Consider the following 22252-nt stretch of genomic DNA (forward strand, 5'->3'; position numbering starts at 1 on the left):
TTAGTACAAGTTATAGAAATTTTATATTAAAACCCCTCTTAATGTTTTCGTTTTAATGACATTTGTAAAAATTTCAATCAAAAAATAAACTAGTAGCCTGCCATTGTTGATGTCAATAATTACTTACACAATGCTCATGGGTGCTGAAGCCTATAAAATCAGTCGCACCCAAGCGCCAGCAGAGGGCGGCAAAACTCCATAAAACACAATTAACAAGTGAGCGTTTCACTGTACCGTCATTTAAATCTGAGCGGGCATCTGCGTTAATTGCGTCAAATATTTTAACGTGATTAATTTAAAAAATTAATTAACGCCCGTTAACGCGATAATTTTGACAGCGCTAACATATATATATATATATATATATATATATATATATATATATATATATATATAACAGAAACGGCAACAGTGGCAGTCAGATACCATTGTAATTCTTTTCAGGTCATTCATTGTCAGACAGAAGCAGTATGGCACAACGTTACGCTAAAAAAATAAGTTAACAATATAAAAATGGCTTACCTCTATGTCCTCTGAAAGACCATGCCAACCCAACAAAAGGTTTACTGCATATCAAGTGTGAATGGATTCACTGAGCTGGTGTTAAAAAGTCAGCGCAAGTTGATTCGGGCTTCGCGTTTTTTCCTCCCGAGTTTTTGGTTTCCGGAAAACATCCTTCACGTGAAGTAATGTCTAGAGTCATTTCTACAAGTTCCAAAAAAGCAATGCGTGATCGTTTTTAAAAGATTACCGGCGAAAAGTAGCACAAATTACATTGTTTCTATGCGAGGGCAGGTCTATAATGTCCCACTTCGGCTTTACTTCCGCTTTACGATGCGACGTCACGGTCTAAAAATAGCATGCGTGCGGTACGCCATTGAAGTCTTTCTGATTATATGGGGTGGACAGATGTTTATATGCAGCTAACCACCTCAAACAGGTTAAAAAGTCCACCTCCTCTCCACTTATTCGTTGGACTTTTTAAAGGTGACTAACAGGTCATGAAGCTCAAAATTCTTGCAAATAGGCAGTATAATACAATTTAATTGGTAAAAAAAAAATCATACACTGTGATTTCTGGATTTTTTTTTTTTAATTGTCTCTCGCAGTGCACAAGCACTTACCATGAAAATTTAAAACCCGCTCATCATATCTAAGTGGAGAATTTGCAAAATCGCAAGGTGTTCAAATACTTATTCTCCCCACTGTAAATGCTGAACTCTGACTCCACAGTCCTGCCCCGATTTATTAGAAGACAAAAAAAGTAAAGCAAGAGGATGGACGTTAGATTAGGGCAGAGGTTGCGCTAGACTTTTTCGTTGTCTGTCATTTTGACTGACAGGGTCATAAAAATCCGGTCATAATCTATTTTTACCCGTCACTTAAATTTTTAAAATGATGATAATCACATTGTGGTGACCCTTTGTTTGGCATAATTCACCTTCCGTACTTGTGTGTCCATTTGGCCGAGCGCGTTACCGGCTACGACACAGTCACGTGACAGACACTTAAGAGCCGCGCGCGTTCCGGTGTAGGTTCACTATCCTCTTCCCCACACTATCCACTCGCTCTCGCTATATGATTGGCCGAAGAGTCGAAATGCTCTCCCGTGAAATGCCTGTTTAAAAATGTTCCCGTTGTTACTTCTTGCGTTAGCTTAAAAGTGCCCATTTAAAAAGGAAAAGCGATGGATGATACTACACACAGAGCGTATTATTAACAAATGTTAAAGTTGTATAATCATATAGCGAGAATAAGGAACGTCACTGACAAGAGCAGGCCCCCGCGAGTGGATAGTGAGGGGTCTAGGATAGTGCGCCTACAGCTAACAAGACTCTTAACATTGCATACCGCTTCAACATATTCAATAGTATTTAGTTTTCATTCATTTTAAATTAATATTCTGTCCGAACAAGCTTAACAGAGAATCCACACCGTGCCATCACACATCAAGCAGATGAATATGTAACTTTTTCTCCGCACTGGCAAAAACAGCTGACTGTGGCCCCAGTAGGTAGGCTACATATTGAACAATGAAATTAACAGTTCTACTGCTGTGGCCTGAACGCAGTCTCACACTTTCCTCCTGGTGCGCATGGACTTGAATTGCGTGCCCGCTTGTGCAGTCCCTCTTTTTTTTTCACCTCTTTTATCAACACCATCGTCGTTTTGGGGCTTTTTGAAGAAACTTCCGACACTCAGTTGCCTTGACATTTTTCAGAGTAAGGCCAACGTCATGCATCAAGAGAGACAATAGCTAATTAATATGCTCACTCGTTACCCTGTGGTCTGGGGTGTGAATTGCAACCTGTCAAAATGACAGATGGACTTCAGTCTTTTCCGTCACCATTTTAAAAAATCGGTCAACGGCGGAAAATATTTGGTTAACGCGACCCCTGGATGAGGGTGGGAGAAAACAAACTTTCTCACTATCATTCTAGGGAAGACAAGTGTGGAATCTAAAGGAGAAAGAAAACAAAGCTTATAAGCAACAGAGTAAATAAATCTGGAACCTGGATGGTGTAAACCTTCATGGAATAATGCTCATTTATCCTGTAGATACAAAACATGCGTGTATTTTGATGTTGGTGCTGTAAAACTGTAGCTTTGTGTGATCGAGTGCGCGCACTACAGCTCTTGGGTCACGTTCATGTCCTTCTCCGTGCAATCCGTGAGGTTAGGACCACCAACTGGCATTGAATTGGACAATTGGAGCATATCATTGTGACCTACGTTTGAAGTGTCTAAGATCAATATGTGAATGCACCATCAGCTCATCACAGCTTGTTCATGTCAAGCGAGCCGGTTGGTTCCACATTTAACAGAAAGTAAACTACCCAAGTAAAAGTAAAAAGTATTGCATGGTAAAACTACTCTAAGAAGTACATTTTTCTCAACAGGTTACTCAAGTAAATGTAACGAAGTAAATGTAACTCGTTACAACCGTCCTCTGCATGTGTGACATTTGAAAAAAAACACGAGTGTGTTTAGCTTTTGTTTGTTTTTCTTCCGTCATGACATTGCCACATAAATATACTAATGTTGTCAAAGGATATAAAGCGTGTGTGCCTGTGTGTGCAAATCAAGTTTTCGAGCGTGACAAAAGCAGGCTTTAATTAAATTAAAGGCAAGGTGTTAAAGCTGTCGGCCGAAGCGGCACATAATGCGATGCATATCAATGGCACCGCGAGTGAGTGCGGGTCCCCCCAGGTACTAGCCAAATGAGTGTGAATATTCAGCTTGTTCCCCTCCACTTGACTCTCATGACATCGTATTAGTGCTGCCCACTCGGCCACTGAGCGCATTTGTCATTATGCGGGGGACAAAAACATAAGTTGTCCTAGCAGTAGTTGTATTTTAATAGCAGGGACACTGGAGTTGAAAGTGGGGAGTAAGACACAATGTTATTATTATTCTTGATTGAGTTTTATCGCTTTTATGACATCAAATCAAATCCTTTATTCAACCCGATGACCTCTTTTTCAAGAGCAATCTGGCCAAGAAAAATACAGCGGTGCTATGAGTCATGAGTCTCCGGGAGTCATTAGACGAGTGGTTCTTAATCTTGGTAAAGGTACAGAACCCCATGAGTTACACACATGCATTAACTGAACCCTTTGGAATGTGATTTTTTAAAAATTTTCTAATCCAAAATCAATATGGCGGAAATGACGCAGGTGACTTGAAGTTCAGCTCTGAGACCCTCAATTTGGCCAGATTTCAAAATTGTCTGATATGCATGTGTGATACATCATTGGAAAGCTTAAAATCTCCATTTTCTTGGGAAAGAAATTTTTTGAACAGGAGGGCATTTAAAAAAAAATGTTTTTTAAGCAGCTAAACCCTATCTGGAGGCGAGAGCAGAATTAGGCTACGTTCATACTACAGGTCTTAATGCACGAATCTGATTTTTTCGTGTTTTTCCGACTCGAGTGAGGCATTAACTTGACGGTCTGAACGTGAGAAGTCGCATAGAACTGGACCATTTCAAATCCGATCTGGGTCACTTTGGCTACGTTCATACTACAGGTCTTAATGCACGAATCCGATTTTTTGTCATATCCGTTTTTTTGGCGTGCCCGTTCAGACTGACTTTGTCCATTGAGACCGTTCAAGTATTACGCATGCGCACTAATTCGGAGTCCGACACGCGCTGAGCATGAAGACCCGCATGCGCAGAAGCATCAAAACGAATGACACACGTCATCCGTCATTCCAGGGATATATTTTGCTTTTTAAAAGGAGGACACAAATAACAGACATAAATAATCCCCGTTTAGGCTTATATTAAAAGTTTATATGGATCGATAGCATGCACGCACTGTCCCTGCATGTCACACACACATACGCGCAGTTTGCCCCGACTCTCGGCCGTGTAGGCAATGTTGAAATATTGCTGCCTTGGAGCAGAGAGAAAACTGAGCATTCTCAGGTTTATCCTCAACCCATTTTTATTTTTTATGACTGTCGTCAAGCCCAGCCCTTCCCCAAAAGCCGTGTTCACTGCAAGCTAGGCGCTAATAATGCACAGCGGCACCGCTACGGTAAGCGTCTCTCTCGCTATTTGATGACGTAATTGCTGCATGAAATCCGATTTGGGAGAGTGCACAGTACAGACCGCCGCAACAGTCTGGAAAAATGTGGCCCAGATCGGATTTGAACCACATGCGAAAGTGACCCAGATCGGATTTGAAATGGTCCAGTTCTATGCGACTTGTCACGTTCAGACCGTCAAGTTAATGCCTCACTCGAGTCGGAAAAACACGAAAAAATCGGATTCGTGCATTAAGACCTGTAGTATGAACGTAGCCTTTCGTGGCAATATAACAAGGGTAGCGATGCAGAAATAGCAGACATCAAGGAGTGGTCAAGATTTTCTTTTTCATATATTTACTAGAGGCGTGCAAAATTTCCGATTCTTAGATTATTCACGATTCAGCCGTGGAAGATTCCAGAACGATTCACAAACATCCAAATTCCGATTATTGAATTATACCAGGTAAAGCGGAAATAAAATGCAGTCTGCGCGGTCTTCGGGACGTAATGAGGAACGGACCGAGAGTAAATATCATGCGCAACTAATGCCGCTAGGTAAAAAAAAAAACAACAATAACTGACTGCGGCCATCAGGCGCTACAAACAGCGCCCAGTTGCTAGTTGCTACAAACATACGGCAACATACCGCTATGGTAGATATCACATATATCTAGACTAGATGTCAAATGACAGACTTTCCCGCGCTAGTAAACAGGCGCCATCTTAAAGCAGTATACTTCTCTAGAAGGCTCTTTTGTAACGAACCTAATTACTTTTTATCTAAAATACCCCTAAATCGGCAAAATCTTGACTTGAATCTATCTTTAAATGATGAAACAGTTTTAAAACTTTCACATGTCGAAAGTAGACATGAGGGAAATTATGGAATAACGGGCGCAATTTTAACAACTTTAACGGTTGATTCACAACATTAAACATAGCAAAGGTTACTATGTTTTTGTTTTGTTTTGTTTTTTGAAAAAATGAGGAAGAAAACATGAAAGGTAACACCAGTTACTTAGTCAATACTCAACACTCAAGTTACTTACATCATGAAATTAATTGAATGTAGTTTAAAGCTGCTGATACAGAATGGGGACTTGAGTATTTTATTTACTGTTTTTAACCGGTAACTTGATACTAAAATAGTAGTTTGGTTTATTTAGCCTGAGAGGATTTTTGAACAATTTTGGAACAAATATACAAAACACAAAAAAAATTTTTTAAAAATGGGGGAAGGGGGGCATCAATAATCGATTCATAATCTAATCGGAGTCTCTGAATCGTAATCCAATCATTAGGTGCCCAAAGATTCCCACCTCTAATATTTACCCTTTTAAACATTTTTATTTTCAATTTTTCTTTGTTTGGATTGATTATTTATTATCTAACATATCTGAGAAAATGTGACAGTAACAAAAAAAATACAATTAAGCGATAGTTATGAGGTAGATATCCGTTACTTTTTTACAGACGCCATTTTTTTCATTGTGACGTCATTTGTTTAAAAGTTTAAAATATGCGAGTGAATAATTTTTTAAAGTCGTTTTTTTTTTTTTCAAACGAAATATTAGACATCAATTAATGTTTCTAAGCAAAAAATGACAGTGAATAATAAATAACGTATTAGCCCGAATATAAAACGGTGTTTTTTGCATTGAAATTACACTGGAAAAGAGAGGGTCGTCATATATTCGCAGTCTAGACATTATACCCATTCATGACGCTAGATGGCGCCAGATATCATTGAAGCGATGTTCTGTCATGATAAAGCTCAGCTACTCTTTTTAGTTTAACCAGTTTGCATTATTTTATTGCAATGTTTTTCCTTATTCAGATTTGTTTCAAGACTACAGTTGCAATAATGCAGTTATTGCAATTTTGTTGTTTTATCACAATAAATTGGTTTATTTACATTTCAAATACCAGAAGCCATTCATTTACGAATGTGATTGCATGAGGCAAAATAACATGCTTTTACTCTCAAATACATTGTTATAATCATTTGTTTAGGATGCACTGTAATTATTTTCTGTATAAAAATTAATTTGGTGTTCAAAAAGTCTTTTTTTTCTAACTTCAGTCTTGAAAAACGGGGTCGTCTTATAATCAGGGCCGTCTTATATATATTGCGCGACGTCTGTAAACGGGGGTTTTCAGGGTAAAACGGACAAATTAAAAATATTTGGGGGGTTCATGCTCCATGAATCCGCTATGGCAGCATATAGACATATTGATCTATCAAACACAACAGTTATTTTGGCTTAAAATACAGCCGTTTCTTTTAAAGAGTGCAAGAGCAGAAACTGCTTTTTCAGTCTTGTCTGTGTTTTCCGCCATATATCTAAGCTAGCTACTAGCAAGCTAAAACCCAGATTAATTTACATTCAACCTTCTTCTGATTTAGACAGCATTTTTTTAAACAGGCCAAAATGTATGTTTCTTTGTAACCGTTACCCTTCCTGCAGCAGCATCAGACCACTACACCAAGACTGGCCAATTGCACATATCTCAGAATTTTTCATTCAAATTTGGAGGAATATATCTTATATTGTTCCTGTTTGTCATGTTTACATCTCAAATTATATCAAATTTAATGAAAAACCCTGCACAAAATGATCGACAAAGTTGTACACAACGTCACTGTATTTAAAAAAAAAAAAAAAAAAAAAAAAAAAGTCTCACAAATCCAATAAACAGAGTGAATTTATCACAATTATTTTTTTCCTTTTGATTTGCTTCTCACATTGGAAAATGAAATTAAACTCGATTCATTTCACACTGTTTCTTTTTTTGTTTTCATGTCGACGTTCTCATTCTATCTAATAATAAGCACATGTACAGGACATACTCGTAATTACCAATGTGATAAGGTTGCTGTAAGGTTCTTCATTCCCAGAGTATGACCAAATATACCGGTAGAAGAAGAAGCCATACTTACTTCTGTGTTATCAAAACATCGCTCCTTCCATTTCGACATTAAACGTTAGCGTTATTTCGTATGTTTTCCTTTTTTTCCACCATAAAGTCTTTCAACAGTTTTGAAATCTTTTAATATCTCCTGCCACAGACCTCACCATCAGTTGACGAGAAAGCTCCCACAGACGCCACGCCTCCTCATAAGGGGGCTGACCCACGTGAGGAAGGACTTGAATGCTGGACCCTCAAATTCAAAATGTACTCTACAAATTGAGCTAGCCAGGACATGTGGCTGGTAATTTTCGTCATTTGTTTTCAAACAAATCCAAGATTTCAGAGACAATTGGAGTCAGATTTCAAGTGTTCACAGAAAGACAGAGAGGTCTTAACATAACTGAACTAGTGTGATTTGCCCAAATATCAAGATTTCAAAGGTCTGTGGAGATAGGTTTCAAATGTCCACAGGGAAAGAGATGAACACACCTGAGCAGGGACTTGAACCCTGGACCCTCAGATTAAAAAATCTTATGCTCTACGGACTGAGCTACCCAGGCCCTGATTGAAGTTGAATTCTGTCTTTTTGCGTCCTAATACGAACCCCAAAGTTCAACATTGTTGCAAAATTTCACTCTTGCGCGAAACGAGCAGGAGATACGGACACGTTTGAGGAAGGACTTCAATGCTGGACACTCAAATTAAAAATATGATACTCTACATATTGAGCTACCCAAGAGATGTGGCTGGTAATTTTCGTCATTTGTTTTCAAACAAATCCAAGATTTCAGAGACAATTGGAGTCAGATTTCAAGTGTTCACAGAAAGACAGAGAGGTCTTAACATAACTGACCAAGTGTGCATTGCCCAAATGTCAAGATTTCAAAGGTCTATGGAGGTAGGTTTCAAATGTTCACGCCTGGGAAGGGACTTGAAACCTGGACCGTCAGATTAAAAGCCTGATGCTCTACCGACTGAGCTACCTAAGCCCTGATTGATGATGAATTCTGTCTTTTTCCGTCCTAACTTGATCCTTAGAGTTCAACATTGTTGCCAAATGTCACTCTTGCGCTCAACAAGCAGGAGATACAAACACGTTTGAGGAAGGACTTGAATGCTGGACCCTCAAATTGAAAATATGACACGCTACAAATTGAGCTAGCCAGGACATCTGGCTGCTAATTTTTTTCGTTAGTTTCCAAACACCTCAGGATTTCAGAGGGACATTTTGGATTTCAAGAATTGAAAGACAGAGAGAGAGGTCCTAACACAACTGAGCTTTGCCCAAATGTCAAGATTTCAAAGATAATTGGACCACAGTTTTAAACATGAAAGAGGGAACGAGATGAATGCACCTGAGCAGGGACTTGAACCCTGGACCCTCAGATTAAAAGTCTGACGCTCTACCGACTGAGCTACCCAGGCCCTTAATCAAGCTGAATTCTGTCCGTTTCCGTGTTTTCAAACATCTCCAAGATTTCAGAGACAATAGGAGTCAGATTTCAAGTGTTCACAGAGAGAGGGAGAGGTCTTAACATAACTGAGCATTGGCCAAATGTCAAGATTTCAAAGGTCTGTGGAGTCTGATGCTCTACCGACTGAGCTACCCAGGCCCTGACTGACAATGAATTCTGTCTTCTTCCGTGTTTTCAAACATCTCCAAGGTTTCAGCGACACCAGGAGTCAAATTTCAAGTGTTCACAGAAAGAGAGAGGTCTTGACATAACTGAGCAATGCCCAAATGAACACGCCTGAGGAGGGACTTGAACCCTGGGCCCTCAGATTAAAAGTCTGATGCTCTTCCAACTGAGCTACCCAGGCACCCTATTCATTGATGTTGATGAGCTGTTCTATTTTTCCTCCACACATGACATGTGTTACTCCTAAATAATTCAAATTTGGTTTCATCAGTCCACAAAATATTTTGCCAAAACGTCTGTGGAATGTCCAAGTGCCTTTTTGCAAACATTAAACGAGCAACAATGTTGTTTTAGACAGCAGTGGCTTCCTCCGTGGAGTCCTCCTATGAACATTATCCTTGGCCATAGTTTTACATATAGTTAATGTGTGCACAGAGATATTGGACTGTGCCAGTGATTTCTGTAAGTCTTTAGCAGACACTCTAGGGTTCTTTTTTACCTCTCTGAGTATTCTGCGCTAAACTTTTGGCGTCATCTTTGGTGGACGGCCACTCCTTGGGAGAGAAGGAACAGTGCCAAACTCTCTCCTTTTGTAGACAACTTCTCGACTGTTGATTGATGAATATCCAGACTTTTAGAGATGGTTTTGTATCCTTTTCCAGCTTTATACAAATCACCAATCCTTGACCGCAGGTTTTCAGACAGCTCTTTTGACTGAGTCACGTTGCACATCAGACAATGCTTCTCATCAAGACAATTCTTACCAGGTATGTGTTTTATAGTGGGCAGGGCAGCTTTAAATCACTCATCAGTGATTGGGCACACACCTGACTTAAATTGTTTGGTAAAAATTGGTTTCAACTGTTCTTTATGTCTCCTTAGGCACGGGGTTCAATTACTTATTTTTCCCCTTCTGACATTGTTTGCATGCTATTTTCATTAAAAATTCAAAACCAATGAACGTTTCAATGCTTTTGCTTAAAGCAGACACTGTTTTTTCAACAGTGTGGTTTTGACAAAGATCAGATTACATTTTATTGTGATTTTATGCAGAAATGTGACGAAATTCCAAAAGGCTCAGATACTTTTTCATACCACTGTAAACGTAGCTTGTGAGAGTCTTTCAGTCACAGACTGTCACCAAGGTGTGGTTGAAGGTTGAGGGCCTTAACCTTCCACTGAGTATTGATCGCCATGAAAACAAGTTGCCAATCCTAATAAACAACACGTCAAGAGTCATCCGAGCACACGGCAATATCGTCGCAACGGGACATTTCGTGGCAGGAAACCACAGAGATATCGGCGCCACCGCAGGGTCTCTGTACATTGTATTTGGCATGTGCGCAGACACACGCGTGCACTCGTACGTGCATGGGTGCACATATGAGAGGCTAATCATCTATGAGCTCGTGACTTGATGGCAGACATTTATCCAGTCAATAACAGCTATTAGTGTTATTACACACTGAAATAACAATTGAGATATTATACTGAATGGGTTTTCTCACATAGTAGACAACAACGGTCAACTTCCTCCTTGATGGCTGCCATTTTGTCCTGGATAATCTACATTATTTTACAGTGAACCTTTGTTTATCCTCAGGGCTACGTTCCAGACACTCTTCAAAAGGTAAAAAAAAAAAAAAAAAAATCTGCGATACATTACTTTAATACACACCAAGCACAAACAGAGTATACAACAATACTCTATTCTCTCCCAACTCTGTGGGAATAATGATTTTAACATGACCTCTGCTGGGGACATTGTATGCCTCTTCTTCTTGCTGTTTATTTATTATGATGCATCGCTTCCATTAGAGCTGAGGTGCCCAATATGTCAATCATGATCGAATGGTAGAGCTCAGTCAGTCAAGCTTCTTCTGTGTTTCCTCCCTGCTCCTGCTATCTGCTGTCTTCGTCAGTCGAGTCTGTCTGCTTTTTTTGTATTTTTTTCCTCTGTGGATCAACTGTTTTGGTCTCTCATATGAAAATGGATCTGATTAGTTGGTCTTTCAGTGCAATTGACAAGATTTTTTTCAACAAGACACGGCTCCCCGGGAGAGCCGTCTGGGATGGGACTACGGATGGGATGCGGATCTCGTGAGAGATTCATGGGATCACTGGAAGCCCGCCTGCCTCACTGTCCTATCGGTGGAAGATATCGAAGATATTTGGCTGTTTGGTGTGACGGTCGTGACCCATTTTTAGACTGTAAACAACATATTGTATTTGTATCGTATTTATTAAGGATCCGGGGTAAAGGGGGACCTAAGCGAAGCGACAGAAGCAAACTGGCAGTGATAATAAGACTTTCTTGACGATCAGTGTTGGGAATAACGCCGTTATAAATAACGCCGTTACATAACAGCGTTATTTTTTTCAGTAACGGGTAGAGATGTCCTGATCGATCGGATCGATCGGGTCCGATCACATCATTTTCAAAGTATCGGAATTGGCAAAAAAATATCGGACATGCCTTTTTTTAATATATACTGTATATGTATTTTTCTAATTGTATTTAACGTTACAAACATAATGTGTTACACTCTTCCAGAGTCTTTAGTTTAAGCTTAAGGTAGGGTTATCAAATTTATTGCGTTAATGGCGAGAATTAATATTTATTACATTTATCACGTTACAATATTTAGCGCAATTAACGCATGCGCTGCACGACCCACTCACGCATTTTCGCGTTCAATCTATAACGGCGCCATTTTACCCATACAGTATATGGAGCTAAAAGGCAGCGTAAAATGAGTAAAGTTAATTTTGGCAGCCTTTGGAGCCTTTTTTAAAATGGCTAAAGCCTTACAATCCCTCTCCCAACGATTAGAATAATCGTGGGACGCAATGTGGGGAAGAAAGGTAGTAGTTGATCTTTTTCTTAACACCCTATGTTATTTCCCAACACAGCATTGCCAAATGCATTGCCAAAATGTATATGATCGGCGAAAATTATCGAGAATGATTGGAATTGAATCGGGAGCAAAAAAAAAGCAATCGGATCGGGAAATATCGGGATCGGCAGATACTCAAACTAAAACGATCGGGATCGGATCGCGAGCAAAAAAACATGATCGGGACAACCCTAGTAACGGGGTAATCTAACTAATTATTTTTTCCACTGTTACAACGCCGTTACAACGCCGTTACCGTTACTGACGGCTAAAAGTGGTGCATTACTTACTTTGAATAAACTGAAGAAACTATCAGCCGTAGCGACTCTGCTCTGTTTATTTGTCATCCAAGACTTGGGGTGCATTCAGGTTCATGGGAATGAAAATAGTAAACACACATAGCCGACCTTTGCAAGAACGATAGAGTTGCCGTTTGATACGGTCATAATGTGCAGGTCCTGCACCCATCCGCAGCTAGACTGTTCGTAGCTTTGTAGCTAATTGTAATTTCGGAATCGCTGATGAGTTTAGTAACATACACCAAACAATAAATACAGAAGAATGTCCATTTCGCGTAATTGTGAAAGCCCGTCGACATCTTTACTCCATTTGTCTTCGGCTTGCTCGTAAGGGTTAACATTGTTCACATCCTTAAGTTTGATCACATATCTGTTCTTCACCTTAGTAACGAGTTTGTCTCTTTATCGAACTGGTGAGTTAATGTCCCGCGAGCCAGACCTGCTTCCAGTATGACTGCGTTGTTGTCCAATCTCACGTGATCCCCCATTCTGCGACGTAAACGCTCGAGCCTAATAGCGCACGTTTATTTGTTGTTAAAACTTCAAAGTCGGTGTTTTAGCACACAAACCGGAACAGCGCGTGCGGCAAACACACACACGCAAAACCGATGCAGAGGGATATGATCGCAGGGCATTCAGAGGAAAATTTGTCCTTTACGATGTGGAGATCTAAACACTATTTCAAGCTGGTCAAAATTAAAGGACAGAACGTGCATGTAAAGTGTTAAATTCTGTGTTAAATTCTGCTTTTTCACTCTTCATAAAGCACAGAATTTAGTTTCTTGAACTCATTTGAGTCAACGTTTATTGCAGCTCCGCAACTCGGACCATAACAAACGTAAGCACACAGACTTCCTGTGTCCGTAAACTATATCTGACCAAAGCACACGGTCCCAGTTGAAGCCTGGGACCGTGTGTATTTTTGTGTGGGACCAAGATTGAGCTTTATGGCAACAAACACTCTAAGTGGGTCTGGCGTGCCACGAAAGATGCGCATGCTGAAAAGCACCTCATACCTACTGTGAAGTATGGGGTGGGTCAGTGATGCTGTGGGGCTGTTTCGCTTCCAAAGGCCCTGGGAATCTTGTTAGGGTGCATGGCATCATGAATGCTTTGAAATACCAGGACATTTTAAACCAAGATCTGTTGCCCTATGCCCGAAAGCTGAAGATGGGTCGTCACTGGGTCTTTCAGCAAGACAATGACCCTAAACATATGGCCAAATCTACACAGAAATGGTTACCCAGACACAAAATCAACCTCCTCCCATGGCCATCTCAGTCCCCAGACCTTGTTTTGTTGGCAAAAGGGGGCTCTACAAAGTATTAACACCAGGGATGCTAATAATTGTGACACACATTATTTGATGTCAAATAATTTTTTCTTTATGTGGGATTTTTTTCCCCACTGAATGAATGGACTTGTATTGAAGGTTGGATTTTTCTCTTTTTTTCCATTAAGGTCCCACATTATTTGAATTAAACAAATATTTCAGGGGTGCCAATAATTATGGAGGGCACTGTATATTCCTTAAACAGCTTGGTGGGCTTGAGGATTATTCTGGCTCTACCACTTTTTACCGCTATACTTAAAATAAAATTAGATTATCAGTAAAGGATAGTTTCATTATTTGAAGCCCTAATGACTCTTTGGAAACAGCATGTGTCTTAAACGATAGACCCTATGCTGCAGGCCCGTCTATCTTAAGCGGAATGATGATTTTGGGCTTCGGACAGAATAAGTTTCCTGAAGGAACCTTGGGAACCTGTGACCTCTACTTGTGTCTTGATGCAGATCCCCTTGGGTGCAAGTCAATCGTTCGGACCCCACTGTGCAGGCGGGCATGGCGGCAGCCCACCAGGGTCAGAAAGAGGACAGAAAAGAGGCAAGCTGGTGGCGTTCTTAAGGTCATACTAATTGTCGCGGACATACGCGTGCCTATAGTTAGACTGTGCTGAGAAGAATGAGGTGGAGGGATGCGTGGTACAGGTGTGGACCTTTAATTAAATATCACTGCAAAGGTTAATGCACACAACCAGGAAACTTAAACGCATCTTAAAGTACAAAACAGCAATTAAAACTATGTCCCCCAGAGTAAAAAAAAAAAAAAAATACACATTAAGTGCACTTGTTCAAGCGCATGTTATATTTCCTATTCACGCAAATTGTATTGACTGACATTCATTATGAGCCCAATTGCAGTGAAAAGCATTATGATTATCTTTTTTGTTCTCGGCAAATGAAAATGGACAATTTGGAGGCCTTAACATGCTCAAAAACTCACCATAATTTGCAGATACAGTGGTATGAAAAAGTATCTGAACCTTTTGGAATTTCTCACATTTCGGCATAAAATCGCCATCAAATGTGATCTGATCTTTGTCAAAATCACACAGGTGAAAAAACTGTGTCTGCTTTAACTAAAACCACCCAAACATATATATGTTTTTATATTTTAAAGGGTATGACAACACCTGGGGAAATGCTAATGTTCCATCATTTATCCATAAACGCATGCCTTTTGGATCCATATCATGCCACTTCGTGTAATTACACACATCGCAACACCAAGAAAATGATAGGAATTTGGATCGATTGTCAAGCTAAAACGACCGGCGCCCGAGATCCCGGAAATCTAGAATATTGTGTGCGTGACGTCACAACAAGGAAACAACCGGCTCAGTGCTTAGTACTCAATGGTGGCGATGATGGCGGACAATTTTGTTTCTAGTTGCAGCAACGAATCCGACGTAACGAGGTTCTTCTAATGGTGACGAGGAGAGTTATGAACCTTGTTTTGGGTTATCAATTTGAGCCCAAACGAATGCCAATGCAGCCTAATGAAAGGATCATTGAGGGGAGCAATCACACTGATGAAACACCAGCAAGAGATCGTGTGGGAAACACCGAATGTTTTGTTTTGCATTTCTTTTTCTGAAGCTGATACACCGTGACCGCAAAATAAAGTAATGTATAGAATAATTATCATTTCTTGTGCTATCATAGGTTTTCGCTCTGCCAACAAACACAAATATGAATGGGATTAGAGGATTTGTTCTATATAGTTTACGAGCGATAATTTATACATGTGTCAAGTCCTATATCCAATGCGTGATATGTTTTTTATTATAAAAGAGTACTCACTCTGGCCATTTTGAGCTTGGCTGCTCCGCTCCTTTGGTTAGCCTGGGGTGGTGGGGTGGTCTCATCAGAGCCAGTCATCGTCCTCTTTCTTGATATCTCGGGACTTTTAGGTGGCTGCACGTGTATGGTGGGCACCGCATCTGCTTTCAATTTCTTAGCAAAACCTGATTTCATTTGTCCATAGTTTGAATAGCTTTCAGGTGTATAATGCGCAACACACAATACCGTTGGGCTGGGTCTGCAAAATTAGCCCTCTTATCATGGACGAACTTTACTCATTGTCTGCGTAGTCCAGCTCTTTTTCTCGTGTTCGGGAACTCATGGGTACTACATTGCGACAATTGGCTATTTGTACACCACATAGCATGAAAGGTTTGAACCATTTTAGAGATTTTTTTTTTGATAAAACACGAACGCAACTCTCTCATCGATAAACAACGATGGCACCTGCATCGGCCTTTTGTTTCCTTGTTGTGACGTCTCCGCCCCATTCGGCTGTTGCCGGAATACTTTCGGAAATGTTCGTAATTTTCCATCTATTTTCGATAATTTCTCGTGAATGTGATTTGATTTTTTGTTAACTTTATTAATATTTGTTATCTTGTCACATAATGGTTCTATTGATATCTCACAGCCCCTTAGAATTATAATACCTTTTAATGAGGATAGTATGCCGACAATGATAGAAGGGGGGAAAATAAGTTATTTAACACAAGCTTCTCACAGATCAGCCAGGTAGCACCACTGAGGCCTCATCTCTACCAAGCAACTTCAAACCCAAAAAAGGGGGAATTTTCTGCATCAAAAATAAATCACCTGTTCCAAATACAGTCCCTGACAAAAGTCTTGCTACTTATCCATTTCATAGAAACAATTTCTAATAATCTGACTTTTAATGATTCAATTGTTTTCAGAAATGGCTCATATGAAAGCTAAGACCCTCCCAAATGATGTTGAAAGTACAAAAATATATTTGTTTCACTGAAAAAATATTTATCAATTAATGAAGACATATTGGTCAAATTTTGGCAAGACAAAAGTTTTGTCACTTACAGAAAGTAGTGTGAAAATTGAGCAAAAAATGTACTTCATATACAAAAATATGTTAAATAACATAAGCAAATTAAGTAATGGTGCTGTGAAATCCAATTTTTTTTATTTTGTATGACTTCCATAGATTTCGGGAAGGATTCATACAATTTATTGATGAAGTCATCAGGAACATCAAAGAAAGCAGTCTTGCATGCCTCCCAGAGTTCATCAACATTCTTGGGTTTTGACTTCCATGCTTCCTCTTTCATCCTACCCCAGACATGTTCAATGATTTTCATGTCTGGTGACTGGGCTGGCCAGTCCTGGAGGATCTTGATGTTCTTTGCCTTGAAGAACTTCGTGGTAGAGATTGAAGTATGTTATGGAGCACCATTATGCTGCAGAATTTGTCCGTTTTTATGGTTAGGAATGTAAGAGGCAGCTAAGATTTGTTGATATTTCAGACGATTTATCTCTCAGGGTGCAGACAATTAAAAAACCGTGTGGCATTTGCCAAGGCCCACAGCCTGTCAAATGGCTGGACGCTGGAAAAATGATGGATTTTTATGATGAATCTTGTATTGAATTACACCACAGTCGCTGCAAATATTGCAGGAGACCTACTGGAGCCCGCATGGATCCGAGATTCACTCAGAAAACAGCGAAGTTTGGTGGGTATATCATTACCAAAATCATGGTCTGGGGTTACATCCAGTATGGGTGGTGTACGAGAGATCTGCAGGGTGGAGGGCAACATAAATAGCCTGATATATCAACAAATCTTAGCTGCCTCTTACATTCCTAACCATAAAAAGGGACAAATTCGGCAGCAGGATGGTGCTCCATCGCATACTTCAATCTCTACCTCATAGTTCACAGCAACACTACTTAATTCGCTTATGTTACGTAACATATGTTTGTATTTTAAGTACATTTTTTGTTCAATTTTCACACTACTTTCTGTAGGCGACAAAACTTTTGTCTTGCCAAAATCTGACCTTTATGTCTTCATTAAATTATAAATCTTTTTTCAGTGAAACAAATATATTTTTGTGCATTCAACATCATGTGGGAGGGTCTTAGCTTTCTTATGAGACATTTCTGAAGCAAACCGAATAATTAAAAATCAGGTTATTTGCAATTGTTTCTACAAAATGGATGAGCGACAAGACTTTTGTCAGGGACTGTACATTTCGTCAGCAGTGAGAAAACAGTTTTCAAATGATTTATGATCGACACAAGGAATTTGAGTTAAATTCCGGAGAAATTTGACCTCTTTTACAGCATTAGCCTTCCTTGCCCTTGCCACAGACTTATCTCGCAACGATACTCCTTCCCCGTTGCAGCCGTTTCCAAGGTTTCAAATGCAGCGGTATGCCTTTAAGCCGCCGCCACCCGACTGTGAGCGCAGACTCTGGCCTCTTTTCAGATTCACAGCTTGCGCCCAGCCTCAAGCTCTGACTTCGCCTCCCTTTTCCATCTAGCCTTTGGAGTATGTCCAAGACGGGCAACAAACGCCGCCATTTTGACCCTGTTGCATAAAATGGTTTCATCTAACGCTCAACGAGGAAAACACCTAGTGACAGCAATAGACGCACAATCCATTTCAACTGGGAGGGGCTGGAAACGATCATTCGTTCGTCGTCCATGGCAGCCAAAGCTGTGTGAGGTCCCAAGAGATTTATAAAACAAAACAAAAAGTTAAATTTTCAGCTAGAAATACACATCTTTTGAATTAATGTCTTTATTCTGAACTCATCACAATTTAATTCGCTCCCGAAGCTGAGGGTCGGACCCCCAAGGCCCCTGTCTTTGGCTGCCGCCCAATTCCATATGCACCCAACCCCTTTGGCCCTCCCACAGGTGGTGAGCACATGGGAAGGGGGACCCACGTTGCCTTTTCGGTTAAGGGTTAGGGTTAGGCCCCATGGATACACGCCCGACCACCAGTCACACACCAGACCACAATCCTGGCCCCAGAGGGTAACCTGCAATCTGGGCAAGGGAAACCTGAGTCCTCGGCGATGGGAGGAGTTTGGCAAGGCCATGGAAAACAACTTCTGGATGGCTTCGAGGAAATTCTGGAGAGGAAAGCACTGCACTATTAAAACTGTGTATAGTGGAGATGGGGTACTGCTGACCTTGACTCAGGACGTCGTGAGTAGTGGGGAGACTACTTCGATAATACTACTCCTCAATTTCACCAACACACCTTCCTTCAAGGGTGCATGGGAGTTCGCCCAAGCGTTATTCAAGATGTTTGTGGATTTGGAGAAGGCGTTCAACCGTGTCCCTCGGGGAGTCCTGTAGGAGGATGCTTCGAGAGTACAGTCTATCGAGTTCCTTGGTAAGGGCTGTTCGTTCGCTGTGCGACCGGTGTTAGAATTTGGTCCGCATTGCCGGCAATAAGTCGAATTCGTTCACAGTGAGGGTTGGACTCAGCCAATGTTGCCCTTTGTCCTGATTCTGTTCATAACTTTTATGGACAGAATTTCAAGGTGCAGCCGAAGCGTTGAGGGGGTCCTGTTTGGCGGCATCAGCATTGCGTGATGATGTGCCGTTGCATTCATTAAGCCATGATCTTTAATCTCACTGGAGCGGTTCGCAGCCGTGTGTGGAGGGGTTGGGATGAAGATCAGCACCTCCAAATACGAGACCATGGTCCTCAGTCAGAAAAGGGTGACGTGCCCTCTCCAGGTCAGGCATGAGATCCTGCCCCAAGTGGAGGAGTTCAAGTATCTTGGGGTCAGAGGTTGCGCTAGACATTCTCGTTGTCTGTCATTTTGACTGACAGGGTCATAAAAATCCGGTCATAATCTATTTTTACCCGTCACTTAAATTTTTAAAATGATAATGATGACATATTCAATAGTATTTAGTTTTCATTCATTTTTAATTAATATTGTAATGCTTGCTTGGCGGCGAAAAATTAGACACGGAAGTCGTGGTATTTTTCTCCCTCTTTTTACTCTGCTTACCGCCAACAACACCAACAAAACAACAACCCTGCCCCAAAGAAAAAGAGGCAACTATATAGACCCCAATCACCAACGTCACACAATGATCTTAATTGTGGTTGTCAGCCCAAAATCTTCTAAATATATATTAAACGCATCTTACCAGATATAAAATGACTACTACATAGTCTGTGGTGATCGTTTGGTGCCCAGATTTTTGTCGAATTACAGCAGTCCATCTCGCTCTCCTCTTCGGGTCTCTCAGAATACGGTAGAACTTCAAGTCTCTCCGTCTATCTTCTCTGTTACTGCTACCAACCGCCACACACGCCTTCACCATTTTGATTATTAATGTTAACGAGCAGAAAAACACGCCGTATTAGGAGGCATGTACGTAGCGGTAATGTGTAAACACGACAAGCTGAGACACAATATGGCGGCTCCAGTCAGGGGGGCGGAGTTGTGACGTCATGTGATTGGGGTCTATACACAGGCGGCAATCTAGTCCACCAATTGGATGACGCGCTGGCACACCGGGTGCACCAATAAAAACCTTGCGTTGATGTGTCAATTACGGTGCCGCCGCCAGACCCCGCTACAATATTCTGACAGAATAGCCAATGATGTCATGCATTAAGAGAGACAATAGCTAATTAATATGGTCAATCGCCACCCTGTGGTCTGGGGTGTGAATTGCAACCTGTCAAAATGACGGATGGACTTCAGTTTTTTCCGTCACCGTTTTATAAAACCGGTCAACGACGGAAAATATTTGGTTAACGCGACCCCTGCTTGGGGTCTTGTTCACGAGTGAGGGCAGGAGAAAGGTGGAGATCAACTGGCGGATCGGTGCAGCATCTGAATTAATGCAGACTCTGCACCGGTCCGTAGTGGTGAAGAAGGAGCTGAGCCAAACGATTTACCAGTCAATCTACGTGCCTACCCTCATCTATGGTCAAGAGCTGTGGGTCGTGACCAAAAGAACAAGATCCTGGATGCAAGCGGCCGAAATGAGTTTCCTCCGAAGGCAGTCCGTGCTCTCGCTTAGAGATAGGGTGAGAAGCTCAGTCAATCAGGGGGGACTCAGTTCCGAGCATACTCCTCCGTGTTGAGAGGAGCCAGTTGAGGTGGCTCGGTTATCTGGTTTGGATGCCTCCCTGGAGAGGTGTTCTGGGCATGTCGCACCAGCAGGAGGCCCTGGGGAAGACCCAGGACACGCTGGAGAGCTGGTTGAAGTGGCTGGGGAGAGGGAAGCCTGGGCTTCCCTGCTACAGCTGCTGCTCCTGTGACCTGACCCCGGATGAAGTGGTAGATGATGGACGGATGGATGAATACAATTTGATTTTTGAAATTGTAATTTTTTCATGAATGAATTTCATTACATTTAGAATAATAATTTTCAATTACTCATTGCTTTATATGAATTTGTAGGGGTTTTTATTCCTTTTTTTTTTCATTTCTTACTATTTAAAGGTTATATATGAAGCTTGCATTTTTTGAAACATTTTTTTTCTCACAACTGCCACCTCTCATGCATAGTGCACATTTTTGTAAGAGCAAGAACATAAAGCAACGGGTGCTTAGGCTGTCAAATCATCATAAGAAATGGGTGTTAGAAAAGTGTTTTCGCCATGTAAAGACGAGGCAGAGGCTCGGTGAAAAAAACGCTGCTATTGCGGGGACTAGCGGGTTCGCCCGGAATGTTCGACCTTCGCTCTGTGTACATCAGGGCATTGGTGGAGCATGCATGGAGTAGAAAAGTATTTTAAAGTAGCACTAAAAATGTTGTATAGTACATTTTAGTATTAAATATACAGTAATTACAGTATTTACATTTCTAAATTTGACTGTTTGTCCTGTTCAATAAATGGATCGACAATGGTTTTCCTTTTTGTTTTTCACTTTACACTTTGTCAGTATAATTCAAATCTTTTTTTTCAAGGAGTACTTTCCTTAATAAGTCAAATGAGAAGCAGCAGTGAATTTTCTAATACCTAAAAAAAAAAAAAAAAAACTCAAGTTTCATTTCCAAGCAGTAAAAAAACATCTGCTTGAGGAAAAAACTCACGCTAGCTAATTTTCACCTCGGTTTCAACAAGTACCCTGTTGGGGGAATTTATGTCACAAATTAGCTTATAATTAGAACTGGCTCATAATTTAATTTGCGGTCCCGAACTGAACATTACAAATGACGATGATGTTAAACACGTCAGAAAATACTTTTAACCAGAAAAAAAAATGTTCCTGATGAGTGTGAAAACAAGATCTATCTAAAAGATCACACCAAACTTGAACTCCGCTTCTGCCCAATTAACAAAGTTTGTTTTGTCTCAACTTTATACAATCTTTTATGCCCTTTTTTCCACTCGATGCAAGTGCATATGAAACAAGCTAAAAGCTTTTCTTGGTCATTGTGGCTTCTTCATATGATTTTGTTTATTCATGCAGATTGAAGAAGCAACATTCAGAAGCAGCTCTGAGCTGGCACCCCGCGAAGAACGGCATAATTAAATGTATTGACCTAACGGGATGCAATGAATATCCAACACACATAGTTGAGTCTAGGTGCACAAATAAATTAAAGCTAAGGGGGCTAAAGAGGGAAGAACATTAATTCATTCAAAGTAGCAAGCTGGAAGTAACTCCGGGCACAGCTAATGTTTGGTTTTCTTAGCATATTTAGCAACCAAAAAGAGTATGTTTTTGCAGAGGAGGTTCAGGATTTTTATTTTGCACTTAACACATAGGCTGCCATTGACTTCGCCAGTACCGTCAATGGAACGGAAACATTAGCAATAAGTTGAGGTTAGCTACTTTCCACAGTACTTTTTGGA

The 22252-nt window shown here is 40.7% G+C and overlaps 3 non-coding genes across 3 annotated transcripts; all 3 read right to left on the reverse strand.

The window, feature by feature from the left end:
- Nucleotides 1-8365: 8365 nt before the first annotated feature.
- On the reverse strand, nt 8366-8438 carry trnak-uuu (transfer RNA lysine (anticodon UUU)). The gene has a single exon. It is a non-coding gene; the product is annotated as a tRNA-Lys (tRNA).
- Nucleotides 8439-8801: 363 nt separating this feature from the next.
- On the reverse strand, nt 8802-8874 carry trnak-uuu (transfer RNA lysine (anticodon UUU)). The gene has a single exon. It is a non-coding gene; the product is annotated as a tRNA-Lys (tRNA).
- A 323-nt stretch (nt 8875-9197) lies between these two features.
- Nucleotides 9198-9270, reverse strand: trnak-uuu (transfer RNA lysine (anticodon UUU)). Its single transcript has one exon. It is a non-coding gene; the product is annotated as a tRNA-Lys (tRNA).
- Between the last annotated feature and the right edge of the window lie 12982 nt (nt 9271-22252).

The sequence above is a fragment of the Corythoichthys intestinalis genome, chromosome 12, assembly GCF_030265065.1.
Source record: "Corythoichthys intestinalis isolate RoL2023-P3 chromosome 12, ASM3026506v1, whole genome shotgun sequence".
Taxonomy (NCBI): domain Eukaryota; kingdom Metazoa; phylum Chordata; class Actinopteri; order Syngnathiformes; family Syngnathidae; genus Corythoichthys; species Corythoichthys intestinalis.